We start from the raw sequence: 12,754 nt of genomic DNA on the forward strand, positions 1-12,754 counted from the left end.
CAGGATGTGGAACTCTGTCAGCGTAAACACCTGACTTTTAAAGTGTCTTCTTGATGAAGGCCATGTAGGCAACTGGGAGGAGCTAGAAAACATATAGAAGGCAGCATAAAAGAATAAAATTTATTTGGGTGGTGTGGCCAGGGTGGACCTGGGCCAGGGCGCCATGGGCCATCTCTGGGACAGCCACATGGGACAACTCTGGACCTATGCAGGATCAGGCCCTCGGGCAGTGTGTTTGACATGTCTGATCTAAAGGATATTTTAGTTCAATATGTGTCTAACCAGCCAAATATCCTCCATGAATGATAAACACAATGATACTGTATATTCTTGCTAGACACTGTCACTGAGCATTGAACTTTCATTCTTTACTATCATATATGGCAACCTTAGAAATGAATAAACAAATGGGCTATTGGAGCAGCATCAGAATATAGGGATGGTGAGATGCAGAGGAAAATGCTGCAGCTTCTACTCATACAAGCTGAGGGGATGGTGTGTGTGTTTTTTTTAAAATTGGTTTTACTATATGGTGGATTTTTAAAATTTTTGCAAGCTGCCTGGAATCACTAATGTGTGAGTTGGACCTTGGACAGTTACATAAATTTGTTTAAAGAAATAAATAAAAATATAATCTTATAATTTTGGGAGCATGTTAAATTCATCAAATTCATTTCTTTCTCACTATTTTCTCTTTAATTGTTTCTTTAAGGGCATTTCTGGGTAGAAAGAAGAAAGATACGCCCCCCCAAACAGGTATGTAAATGAGTAGCAACCACTGGTGATCTGGCTATATTCAATTTTCTTATTGGATCTGAAAACATGGCTCCATTACAACAAAATAAACAGCAGCAGCATCAACAATAGTAATAGTAATGCAAATTAAAGTATGACTGAATGGTGGGTTTTTAAAAATTTTGCAGGCTGCCTGGAATCACTTATGTGTGAATTGGATGGTTACTTAAATTTGTTTAAATACATAAATAAAAATACACTGCTCAAAAAAATAAAGGGAACACAAAAATAAGACATCCTAGATCTGAATGAATGAAATATTCTTATTAAATACTTTGTTCATTACATGGTTGAATGTGCTGACAACAAAGTCACACAAAAATTATCAATGGAAATCAAATTTAGCAACCCATGGAGGTCTGGATCTGGAGTTACACTCAAAAGTAAAGTGGAAAAAAACACTACAGGCTGATCCAACTTTGATGTAATGTCCTTAAAAAAAGTCAAAATGAGGCTCAGTAGTGTGTGTGGCCGCCACGTGCCTGTATGACCTCCCTACAACACCTGGACATGCTCCTGATGAGGTGGCTGATGGTCTCCTGAGGGATCCCCCAACTCCTGGACAGTCTGTGGTGCAACGTGGTGCTGGTGGATGGAGCGAGACATGATGTCCCAGATGTGCTCAATTGGATTCAGGTCTGGGGAATGGGCGGGTCAGTCCATAGCATCAATGCCTTCGTCTGGCAGGAACTGCTGAAACACTCCAGCCACATGAGGTCTAGCATTGTCATGCATTAGAAGGAATCCAGGGCCAACCGCACCAGCATGTGGTCTCACAAGGGGTCTGAGGATCTCATCTTGGTACCTAATGGCAGTCAGGCTACCTCTGGAAAGCACATGGAGGGCTGTGCAGCCCCCTAGAGAAATGCCACCCCGCACCATTGCTGATCCACTGCCAAACCGGTCATGCTGGAGGATGTTGCAGGCAACAGAACATTATCCACGGCGTCTCCAGACCCTGTCACATCTGTCACATGTGCTCAGTGTGAACCTGCTTTCATCTGTGAAGAGCACAGGGCACCAGTGGCGAATTTGCCAATCTTGGTGTTCTCTGGCAAATGCCAAACGTCCTGCACGGTGTTGGGCTGTAAGCACAACCCTCACCTGTGGACATTGGGCCCTCATACCACCCTCATGGAGTCTGTTTCTGACCATTTGAGCAGCCACATGCACATTTGTGGCCCACTGGAGGTCATTTTGCAGGGCTCTGGCAGTACTCCTCCTGTCCCTCCTTGCACAAAGGTGGAGGTAGCGGTCCTGATACTAGGTTATTGCCCTCCTACGGCCTCCTCCACGTCTCCTGATGTACTGTCTCCTGGTAGCGCCTCCATGCTCTGGACACTACGCTGACAGACACAGCAAACCTTAGCACAGCTCTCATTGATGTGCAATCCTGGATGAGCTGCACTACCTGAACCACTTGTATGGGTTGTAGACTCTGTCTCATGCTACCACTAGAGTGAAAGCACCGCCAGCATTCAAAAGTGACCAAACCATCAACCAGAAAGCATAGGAACTGAGAAGTGGTCTGTGGTCATCACCTGCATCACTCCTTTATTGGGGATGTCTTGCTAACTGCCTATGGTTTCCACCTGTTGTCTATTCTATGTGCACAACAGCAGTCAAAATTGATTGTCAGTCAGTGTTGTTACCTAAGTGGACAGTTTGATTTCACAGAAGTGTGATTGACTTGGAGTCATTTTGTGTTGTTTAAGTGTTCCCTTTATTTTTTTTAAGCAGTGTATAATCCTGTCATTTTGGGAGTATTTTAAACTCAATGAGATTTAATTCTAAGTAAATAACTTGTAGGATTGATTGCAGTGTTTGCTTTTTCTTGGTAACTGAAGTCTATAGCTATCGTTCTCTCTCAAAATGTAGCTGTTCCTGTTTTAAAGTCACTCATTGAGATTGAAGGTCATTTTAACCAGGCAGATAATCACTCCATATTGGTAGTACCGTGGATAAAGATGGCAGCTTCCCAGCCATTCCTCCTGAATCTTCCAGTTTCCTCTGCTTCTCACCATTTCTTCTGGATCCTGTAAGCCAATCATTGTCTTCAGGAACAGAAGACACCCTTATTTTCTGCTCATGTCATAGTAATTCAGAACCATTGTAGCTTCTCTTGTAGAATGAGAAGAAGACAATTGTAATAGCCAATGGTCTTGAACCCACCTTGTCCTACACCTGTAATTTCTAGATAACCAACAATTTGAAAAGTCCAATATACAATATATATGATGATATTTAGAAATAAAGTAGTGTTTTGAAACATTTGGGTAAACATTTTTATGACATAGTTCCCACATTGTGCCAAACTCTGAATTACCAGAAAATTATTTATGGAATAAATCACAATGGCTGGATTTACAAAACCTGAAGGGAAAATATGATTAGTTTGCAATTAAATGTGTGATGTGTTAGGTATGTCTTACAGTTTATATACTTTGTGTATTTGTCTATTATTCCATTCAGCTTCACATTGTGTTTCATTAGGCAAAACTCTTACTGGCCAATATAAAAAGCATCTGAACGACACCAGTGTAGAAAAGGCTGCTTTAAGGAGACACCGATCCAAGATACCTGTTTATCCTCATGTTCAGGAACATGCTTCAGATCTAACTCCATCTTTCATAGATGGATGTTTCAAATCAAAGCCAAACCCTCCTGGATTCTCCACTGGAAGCAGGTCCCATCTAAGCAACTGTTTGTTACTCTCTACCACGAATGAATAATCCTTAATTTTTTAAAAACACTAATTTTAAACTAATTCTTAGATATGAGAAAGGGCATTGTGGTGTGCTATCTCTTATTTCATTTTTAAAAAACCAGATAGTACCATCTCAGTGGTAAGGTAAAGTATAAAGCATTCTTGGTCAATGGAATATATGCAGGCAAAAGTATTAAGTTTCCCCATCTTAGCTGGGTGCTGCATTAATTTTAAAACAAGCAACGTGAGATCTTTTTCCATGACCATTCGATGATGTCGTTTGTTTTCTATTTTTCAATTCTTTTGCTATTATATCCATGATGTAATGTTTTCCTTCTTTGTGGGAACGGTGTGTCCCTGTTGTACATTATTTTGAATGTCCAAGAAATGTGTACTTGGAACAAAGAGTGCAGGCAACAGAATAAGAGGGAGGATCATACAGTTTGTCATCTGATACAATACCTATCTTTACTGGAACCAAGATGTTAATATGAAACCTGATTTGGTGATGAACAGGAATGGATGATAAAAGGGCTGATAAATTTAAAGATAAAATCTAGCTATGTGGGCAGTTTGCGTGCACATCAAGCTGATCCTTTAGCAGGCATCAGGTATGTATAAGGGCTGCCTTGCAGAGACTTCTCCCTAGTAAAATGCAGAGGCCCAGCCACCACTATGGGGTGGCCTTAGGAACAGCCAGAATTCCTATTCTGTGAATTTTATGCAGGGTTTATGCAAGCCACCAATCTCAAGCTTACAGAAAGAACCAAATAATGGAATCTTTTCAATCCATCTGCCACAACATCCATGACAACTCTTTTTTACTGGAACAACTTCAAAAATGGTAGCTGCATTTCATGAAGAATAGCCAGACATTGAATTGGGGTGTCCTATTAGAAGCATCTTTTGCCCTCATATCCTTTTGGGAAGTTTTCAGAAATATTTCTGGTATCCAGGGAATGAGTTAGGTAGCATCCACTCTCTGATTCAAGAAGTTTGTTTTTCGGGTCATGAGTCCATCCAGTGGTTGGCTGTCTGGAACTGTCTAGCTGGCTGAATGCATTCACTGCCATATTCAATGGTCAGCATGAATTCAGTTAAGCAAATATAGATTTTCTCCTGGGGGAGGAAAAGCCTTTAAATCAGTGGTTGCCAAACAGTGGTCTGGGGACCACTGGTAGTCCATGAGAAAATTTTGGTGGTCTGCAGAGAAATATCACCCCCAAAGCAATTAATCCAGGCTGCATGGGAACACAAGGCTGCGCTACCCACATGGCCTGTGGGAACACAAGGTTTGCATCGCTTGCATTGCAAACAACACGAGGTAGTAAGGGGAGGGGGGAAAGGGTGGAGGGAGGGAACTTGCCCCACTCTCCCCACGCGCCTGGCCTGGTCACCAGGCTGCTTCTTTCTTCTTCTGCTTTTGGCTTCACACAAGGAAAGCAGCAAAAGTATTTCTTTCTCTCCCCCAAACTCCATCAGAAATGAGTCTTTGAGACCCTGCAAGGCATCCTACTCCAAGAGGCTGCACCGGCACAAGTCTCACAAAGTCTCGTTTCTGGCAGAACTTTGGGGGAGAGAAAGAAAGACTCTGCTACTTCTGCTGCTTTCTTTGCATGAAGCCAAAAGTCTCTCTCACCCTCCTCCCCCGAGAATGGAGCTGGAGACAGTATCCTGCAATCCCAAATAAAGAATGATCAATCAGTAGGGTCAATTGGGTGGGGAATTTTCCTGCAGACTTTTGGGGGGATTTTCCCAGGGTCTCTGGTCCAGGGATTTAAAATTATGAGTTTGGTAGTCCCTGAGGTCCAAAAGGTTGGTGACTCCTGCTTTAAATGACTGAATGTGTTAGCCATAATAGTTATTTTCAACTATTATGCTCAATTACTGTTCTTGTTTTTACTGTTGCTTATTGTTCTTAGTTGTGATTTTCTTCCATATACTGTTCTGGAGTCTTTGGAAAGGAACAGAATGATATAGGTAAAATAAAATATTTCATAGCACAATAAGTACAAAAAGGTGGTGAACCAGAGTAACTTCCTCCTCTTTCCATGTGAGACCAAGTGCAGCTCATGACAATCAGACGGTTCGGCACGTGACCAACTGCATGTGACCAACTTCACTCTGTTCAAAGCTCTCCCAAGGGACTATCCCATGACAGCTGAATTTACATGGACAGGAAACAAGAGCTCAGCCCAGGAGCCTCAGCCCTTTGTCAAAAGAAAAAAGAAATTGACGGCTGAAGGTGTTTTTGCAAACCTCTGATTTAATCCAATTCAAGATACATTTTTTCCATCTCAGTTTTTGCTCAGCTATGGCAGCTTCTTCTTTCTGGATTTGCAGAGACTTTGGGGCCATCCTGGGGCTCTTGCTTGTAGTCACAGGGTTTCTTCCATTTCCTTTGGGCAAATCCCTTGTTTAAGATATTTAATGTCCTAGGCAGCTTAATGATGTTAGTTGCTTTTTTTATCTGTTTCCCTCTCTCATGAGCCCAGTTGGGCAATTGATACCAGTATACTTTTCTGGCAGTGCAAGGGCTAGAAGGAAGCATGTTAACATGGCTGCCTATTTATCTCCCTTGGGGGATGCACTTTTTATATCCTGCCAAAATACCGATTTCTTTCCATTCTTGCGGCCTTTGTCAGATTACAGTGAATGCTGGTTGGAACTGCTGAATCTTTGGATATAACATTCAAAATATCCAACTTCATCAATCATTTCCACATCCAAAGACTACTGAAAGCATATCAAAAGTTATAGAACTGAATTTGGGGGAGGGAAATGTCCTTCATTTTTTTCTCCATTTGTTTAGATCAGGGGTCACCAACCTTTTGGACCTCAGGGACCACCAAATTCATAATTTTAAATCCCAGGGACCACTAACCAGTTCTGTGGGCATGGCCTAATTTGTGGATGTGGCTCTGTGGTCATGTGACTGGCTGGGCATGGCTTGTATGTAAATATTATAAATATTTATATAACTATTGAATTTTTTTTATAAAAGAAGAAACTTTTACCCAAAATCAGGCAAAGCAGATAGGCAGATTGAGCTGCTCACATAATCATTCAGTGATCTATCTACCTGCCATCAACTACTGGAGTCTGTCACATAAAAATCGCTTGCCATGAGTCTGCACTGAATAATAGAAGCTTCAATCCTAAGGGAGATTCGGTTGTGCTTAAAAGCAGAGCCGAAGATCTAAAGACTAGCTAGAAAGCAAGAAATCCAACCATTTCCTGCTTCCTAGCTAATTTAAATCTCCCAGCACAGCAAAACAGCTGATGGTCAGAAAAAGGAAAAATAGCAATTTAGCTGGCAAGCTTGCCAGGTAAGGAGTGAGTGGGTGGGGAGGATTCCCACGGGCCATGTGGGTGGCGCAGTCTGGTGTTTCTGCACAGCCTGGATTAATTGCTTTGGGGAGGTGCTCTGGGGATGAAATTTCTCTATGGCCCATCACAATTTTCTTGCAGCCCACCGGTTGGTGATTGCTGCTGTAAGAGGATGAGCCCTTCAAATCCCAAAAAGTCAGCCTGAACTGAGACAGTGCCTGGCTCTATCCAGTTTCCTGCTCCATCTGTCAGTCTCATCCCAAGGGTGAAGACAAGGCAAAATAGGTTAGAAGTCCCAATCTACTGTGCTCTGTAGATGAATGAAGACATGAGCCAAATGTATATCCCAAACAAAACTAGCTGTTCCCTGCCTGGGACTATCTAGGGATATTGGGAAATCTTCGCCTATCATATATATGTTTGTCTTGAAGCTCTCAAGGATACAAGGATCTTCCTAGAAAAGAACAGCTCCACACCTCCAGTGAAGAATTGACAAACTCATTTCTCTAGGCTAGCATGATCCAGATACTGGTTGTGTGTAATGAGCCCAGTAATGTAGCATTTCTAGAGGGAGCCTGGCTGCAGAAGATTGGCAAAAAGTCCAGTAAAGATAATTACCCTTCTTTTCAGTCCTGCTCTCCACCTTTCTCTCTTTACTGTGGGCTGAATTTCCTTTAGCTGTTCATTTGGCTCTCTGGCAGGTTGTCAGAAAGACTGAGCAGGGCAAATATCAGGAGATTATGAACAGCTCCAGAGTCCATGTGACCAGAAACACTTCAATGGCAATGGTGCAGATCTACAAACTCCAGCACGCTGACAATAGTATCTACCACTGTAAGATCAAGGACTCATTGAAGCCCTCCTTTGTGGTACTGAACTCAAAGTCATGGGTAAATCTTTAATCTTCTAAATACTGCCCTCTTTGGTGCTATATACTTGGGTATTGCAGTGTATGGACAATACTTCTTGGATGAAAGGCCATACATACTACTCCCAGACAAAAATATACCAGCTAATATATCTAATATATACCAGCTAATATCTGGGACTCTGTCAGTTCATACTGACAGCCTGTCTTAGTTAGAGATGCAATATTATACAAGCTAAAGCATACGTGTTGCCATTTCTAAGGCCGATGCTAGTGTTTTGTTAACATTTTTATTATTTGTTGCCCTGAAAAGGACCGTGTAGGTAACCAAACATGATTACTAATATGAAATTGGCCAGCCCTTATTGCTTATCACCAGGCGGCATCACTTTGGCATAGACTATATAAGCCTTTGCACGTGATTTTTGGTAACAATGTGGTGCCAGGCTGCAATGATGGATTCAACCAGCTCCTGTTTAGTCTTTGGATGCTTCTTGCTTATTTTGTAACCAATCTTGCCCCCAAATTCTCAATTGGGTTCAAATCTGGGCATTGAGCTGGCCAATCCAGGAGTCGAACACCATGCTTCTTCATCCAACGCTGGATGGACTTGGCTTGATGACAAGGAGCATTGTCATCCTGGAAGTAAAAGTCCTTCCTTACAAGTTGCTGAGCTGAAGGAAGCATGGCCTTTTCCAGGACTTCAACATACGGCTTGGAGTTCATGATTCCCTGCATGATTTGTATCCGACCAATACCAGAAGCAGTGATACAGCCCCAGATCCTCACATGCAATGGATGTTTCACAGATAGATTCAGGCAGTATAGCCTAAATTCTTCAGCTGGAAATCTTCTGATGTACTTATTGCGCTGATTCCCAGTCAAGTAGAAATTGCTCTTGTCACTGAAGATGACCTTGGTCCACTGTTCGTTGGTCCACTTGGCATACTGTACAGTCTATGCCAAAGCGATGCCGCCTGGTGATAAGCAATAAGGGCTGGCCAATTTCATATTAGTAATCATGTTCGGTTACCTAAACAGTCCTTTTCAGGGCCACAAACAATAAAAATGTTAACAAAGCATTAGCATCGGCCTTAGTATTGCCACACATACGCCACTGGATATGCATCAGTTAATCTGTTTTCATAGTCATTGTTAGCATGTATTGTAAGCATGCAAGAAAATTTGCAATCCCCATCCAAACAGCACCAAATTGCAAAAAGCTTATGGTTTTCTCTTAAAAACCACCAGTCTTTATTTAAATATGACAATATTTGCATAGCAGTTAGCATAAAATATCATAAAATCAATGGCCTATCAAAAAATGTCATTAAATCATAAACTGTAAACCATAAAGCTGCAGGACTTTTTCACACAGCTGTAGAATGATTTTGTTTCTTGTTTCATGTTATGTTGTATTTATAAGTGAATTAATTCAAAATGTCAAATAAATGGGAATACACTTGAAACACTTCAGTAACATACAAACTGGCAAACAATTATTTGAAGATCATTGCCTTCAGAAGCAACAAATTGAGCAAACTCAAATTTGCTTAAATCAACAAAGGCTGAGAAAATGAATCAAAAAGGGGACATAGATGAACTTTTTGCTAGTCAGCTATCTAAGGCAGGTTCCCCAACCCCCAATCCATGGACCAGCACTAGTCCACAGCATGCCAGAAACTGGGCCATGCAAACATGCAAAGCCCCATTCACGGGATGCAAGCAGCATACAAAACCACATCCCCTCTAGGGGCATGGAAAAACCTCTCTCCACGGAACCAGTCCCTGGTACCCAAAAGGTTCAGGGCCACTGATCTAAGGTATATAGGAAGCACATCACAATAATAATGGGGAACTTTAATTATGCCAACATCAACTGGGAAGATCAAACAGATTCCTGACAAATCTAGCAGACAACTTTTTCTTCCAAAAAGTAGAGAAGGGAACAAGGGGATCAGCCATATTGGACTTAATTCTCACTAACAGAGATGCCCTCATAGAAGATTTTGAAGTTTTAAGAACCTTGGGGGAAATGATGATGCAATGGAATGAATGGAATATGGATAATAGAATTCAACATTATGCAAGCGCAAGCAATAGACCAAGATCAAACGTAGAGTCTTGAACTTTAAGAAAGCTGATTTCAGTAAACTTAGAGAGAACTGGGGAAGATAAGAATGGATAAGAATCCTCCAGGGAAAAGAAGCTTAAGAAATTTTGAAAAGTGAGATTATAAAAGCTCAGTCTAGCACAATTCCAATGAAGAAAAATAACAGCTCTCAAAAGAAATCAGCATGGCTGCACAAAGAACTCTGATAAGTTGAAACACAAAAAGTGGAAAGAGGAGTACAAAACTAAAGGTGGGATGTCACCAAATAGTCCAAGCCTACAAAGATAAAGTAAAGAAAACTAAGGCTAAAATAGTCAAAAATAACAAAAGCTTCTTTGAATATGTTAAAACAAGAAAAAAGTCAAGGAAATGATTGGTCCATTAATAGGAAAAATCATTGATAAATATTTTCTAAATATGCCATTTTTAATAAAACATTAAGATTGCTGGATAAATAAGCCTCAAGTGATTATCAGAAGAAATATCAAGCTAACTGAAGTTTGATTGTATCTTTCTCTGTCACTTTAGGATGACAGAAAAGATGCCTCTGGGGTGGATTATACTTATGAGGTAAGCAACAAAGTGAGAGTTTCTTAGTCTTAACCACATAAAAACAAACGAGTTTCTTTTCACATTCCATGCTTGCCTGTTGTCTTCAGGCCAGAGAACTGTAGCCAGCAATAGAGAAGTTTCTATTTTTTTATGTAGAAATATTCAATTCCCCTCTTCTCCATGAGGGGCTTGGAAAAACCATATCTGGAACTCTGGGGAGCCACTGCCAGTTTAAACAGATAATCCTGTCTGGGATGCATTATGGGTCTAGTTCAGGGGTGGGCCAACTACAGCCCGGGGGCCACATCCGGCCCGTTGGTCTTTTTAATCCGGCCCGCCGAAGATTGGTACAGAATTAAGGTTTGATGTGAATGATTGAATGATTGCATTCATTTGATTTTGACTTGGAATGACAGGCATTTTGACACCAGGTGGCGGCCCATCTGTCAAATTTTAAAAGTCAATGAGTCCCCCAAGCCAAAAAGTTTGCCCACCCTGGTCAATACTGTACTAGTCAGCTTCTTTCATTCCTGACTTCTGGCTGAACAGCCCGTGACTATGAACTGGTCTAGAAGGGCCTTTTGTCTCATTAAGGAGGATTCCTTTTATGTCCCCACAGGACATCTTATGGGCAGTTCTTTTACTAGCATGTGGAAAGAACAAAATTGAATTGGAAACATGTTTCTACCCACTCCGCCACTCCAAATAAAGTGCTTTGTTACCCTGCTTGACATAGTTTCCATTTTTTTCTTCAACAGGGACTGATGGTTACATTAGTTGATACATATGAAGACATTGGTGTTTACCAAGACAGACCAGAGAAGTGGGATGTGGGGGAATATCCATGTGAAGAATTAAAAGGCTAGCAGCTTGATCATCTACAGCTGACTTAACCAAAGGACACCAATTCCTGGGGCAACCAGAATCCACTGTAAAAATGCCACTCTAAAGAAGCTTTAAAATTGTTTGTATCTCTTGCTTACAGCCAATCTGCTAGAAACTACTAAAAAGCAGTATTCGTACTCTCCAGAATCTCATCGTGGGACTAAAGTGGCAAAAGTCATTCTAGTTTAGTGTTTTTTAAATATTTGTTTCAGAACCTGTTCCCACTTTTAAATATTATGGTGGCCTTTTATTTGTATGTGTTATATTTATCTGTATTAACTATACTAAAAATGATTCATATTTGTAGGTGGATTATCAACTTTTTGGCAGATAGGAAGTAGCAGATGAAGCTAGAGAAAATTACCCCTGATATCTGGGAATTAGCACAGGGTCCCCTCGGGGCTGTGTGCTGTCTCCATTGCTGTTCTCTATACCAATGACTGCATCTCAAGGAAACCGTCTGTTAAAGTACTGAAGTTTGCACATAATACGTCAGTCATTGGCCTCATTCGAGATGGTGATAGAGCTGAATAAAGACAGGCAATTGAATAATTGGCCTTGTGATGCAGCCAGAACAATCTGAACATGCTTAAATTTGTAGCGATGACAGTGGATTTTAGGAGGAGCCCTTCTAGTCTACCATCTATATGTGACAGTACAGTATCAGCAATAGAATCCTTCATGTATTTGGGTTCTATAATCTCTCAGATCTTGAAATGGATGCTTAATATTAAAACCATCATTAACAAAAAATGTTCTTCTTGTGTCAACTCAGAAAGTTCACACTGCCCCAGGAGCTGTTGATACCATTTTACAGAGAAATTATTGAGTCTGTCATTTGTACTTCTAGAACTATCTGGTTTGGTACAGCAACCAAACAGGACAGGTAACATACTCCAATGGATAGTTAAGACTGCAGAAAGAACAGTCTACCTTCCAAGCAAGACTTGTATATTACATGGGTCAGGAGAACAGACCCCTTGCATTCTGGATAATTCCTCCCCTTGAGATGGCACTACAGGCATTACATGTGAAAACAGTAGACAAAGGGATCCTTTGTTCCCTCATGACAGCTGTCTGTTGAACACCTAATTCTCACAGACCTGTCTAAGGCCTATGTATATTTATCCATATAATACAGCTGTAGTATTATTATTTATCCTCATTATCTTCTTTACTCCATCCTCTTATTGGGATGATGATGATGATGATTAATCACACAGTCAGCAAGATAGTCAGACTGGATTTGCCATTTTTGTCTACCTTTCAAGTCTTTTTGAGGACCTGGGATAGGCAATATGGATGTTTGATGGTTTTACAGATATTATTGCAGGATGGAAGTTGCTTCAAGTAAAGCTGCCTTTTGCAATTGACTAATGGCAGATTTCTCGATGCCAGTGGTGTTCAAGTGGTGCTCCACTTATTTTGGCATTGCACCCAAGGCGCAACTTTATATAATTATATTGGCAGTTAGAGTGGAATAAATTAGGAAATTGATTGTGTA

The 12,754-nt window shown here is 41.0% G+C and overlaps 1 protein-coding gene across 2 annotated transcripts in view; it reads right to left on the reverse strand.

The window, feature by feature from the left end:
- Nucleotides 1-12,754, reverse strand: part of SULT1B1 (sulfotransferase family 1B member 1) — an 83,050-nt gene that overhangs the window by 21,179 nt on the left and 49,117 nt on the right. The window lies entirely within an intron of this gene.

The sequence above is a fragment of the Pseudonaja textilis genome, chromosome Z (assembly GCF_049901715.1).
Source record: "Pseudonaja textilis isolate UNSWEBS1 chromosome Z, rPseTex1.2, whole genome shotgun sequence".
In the NCBI taxonomy this organism is placed as follows: domain Eukaryota; kingdom Metazoa; phylum Chordata; class Lepidosauria; order Squamata; family Elapidae; genus Pseudonaja; species Pseudonaja textilis.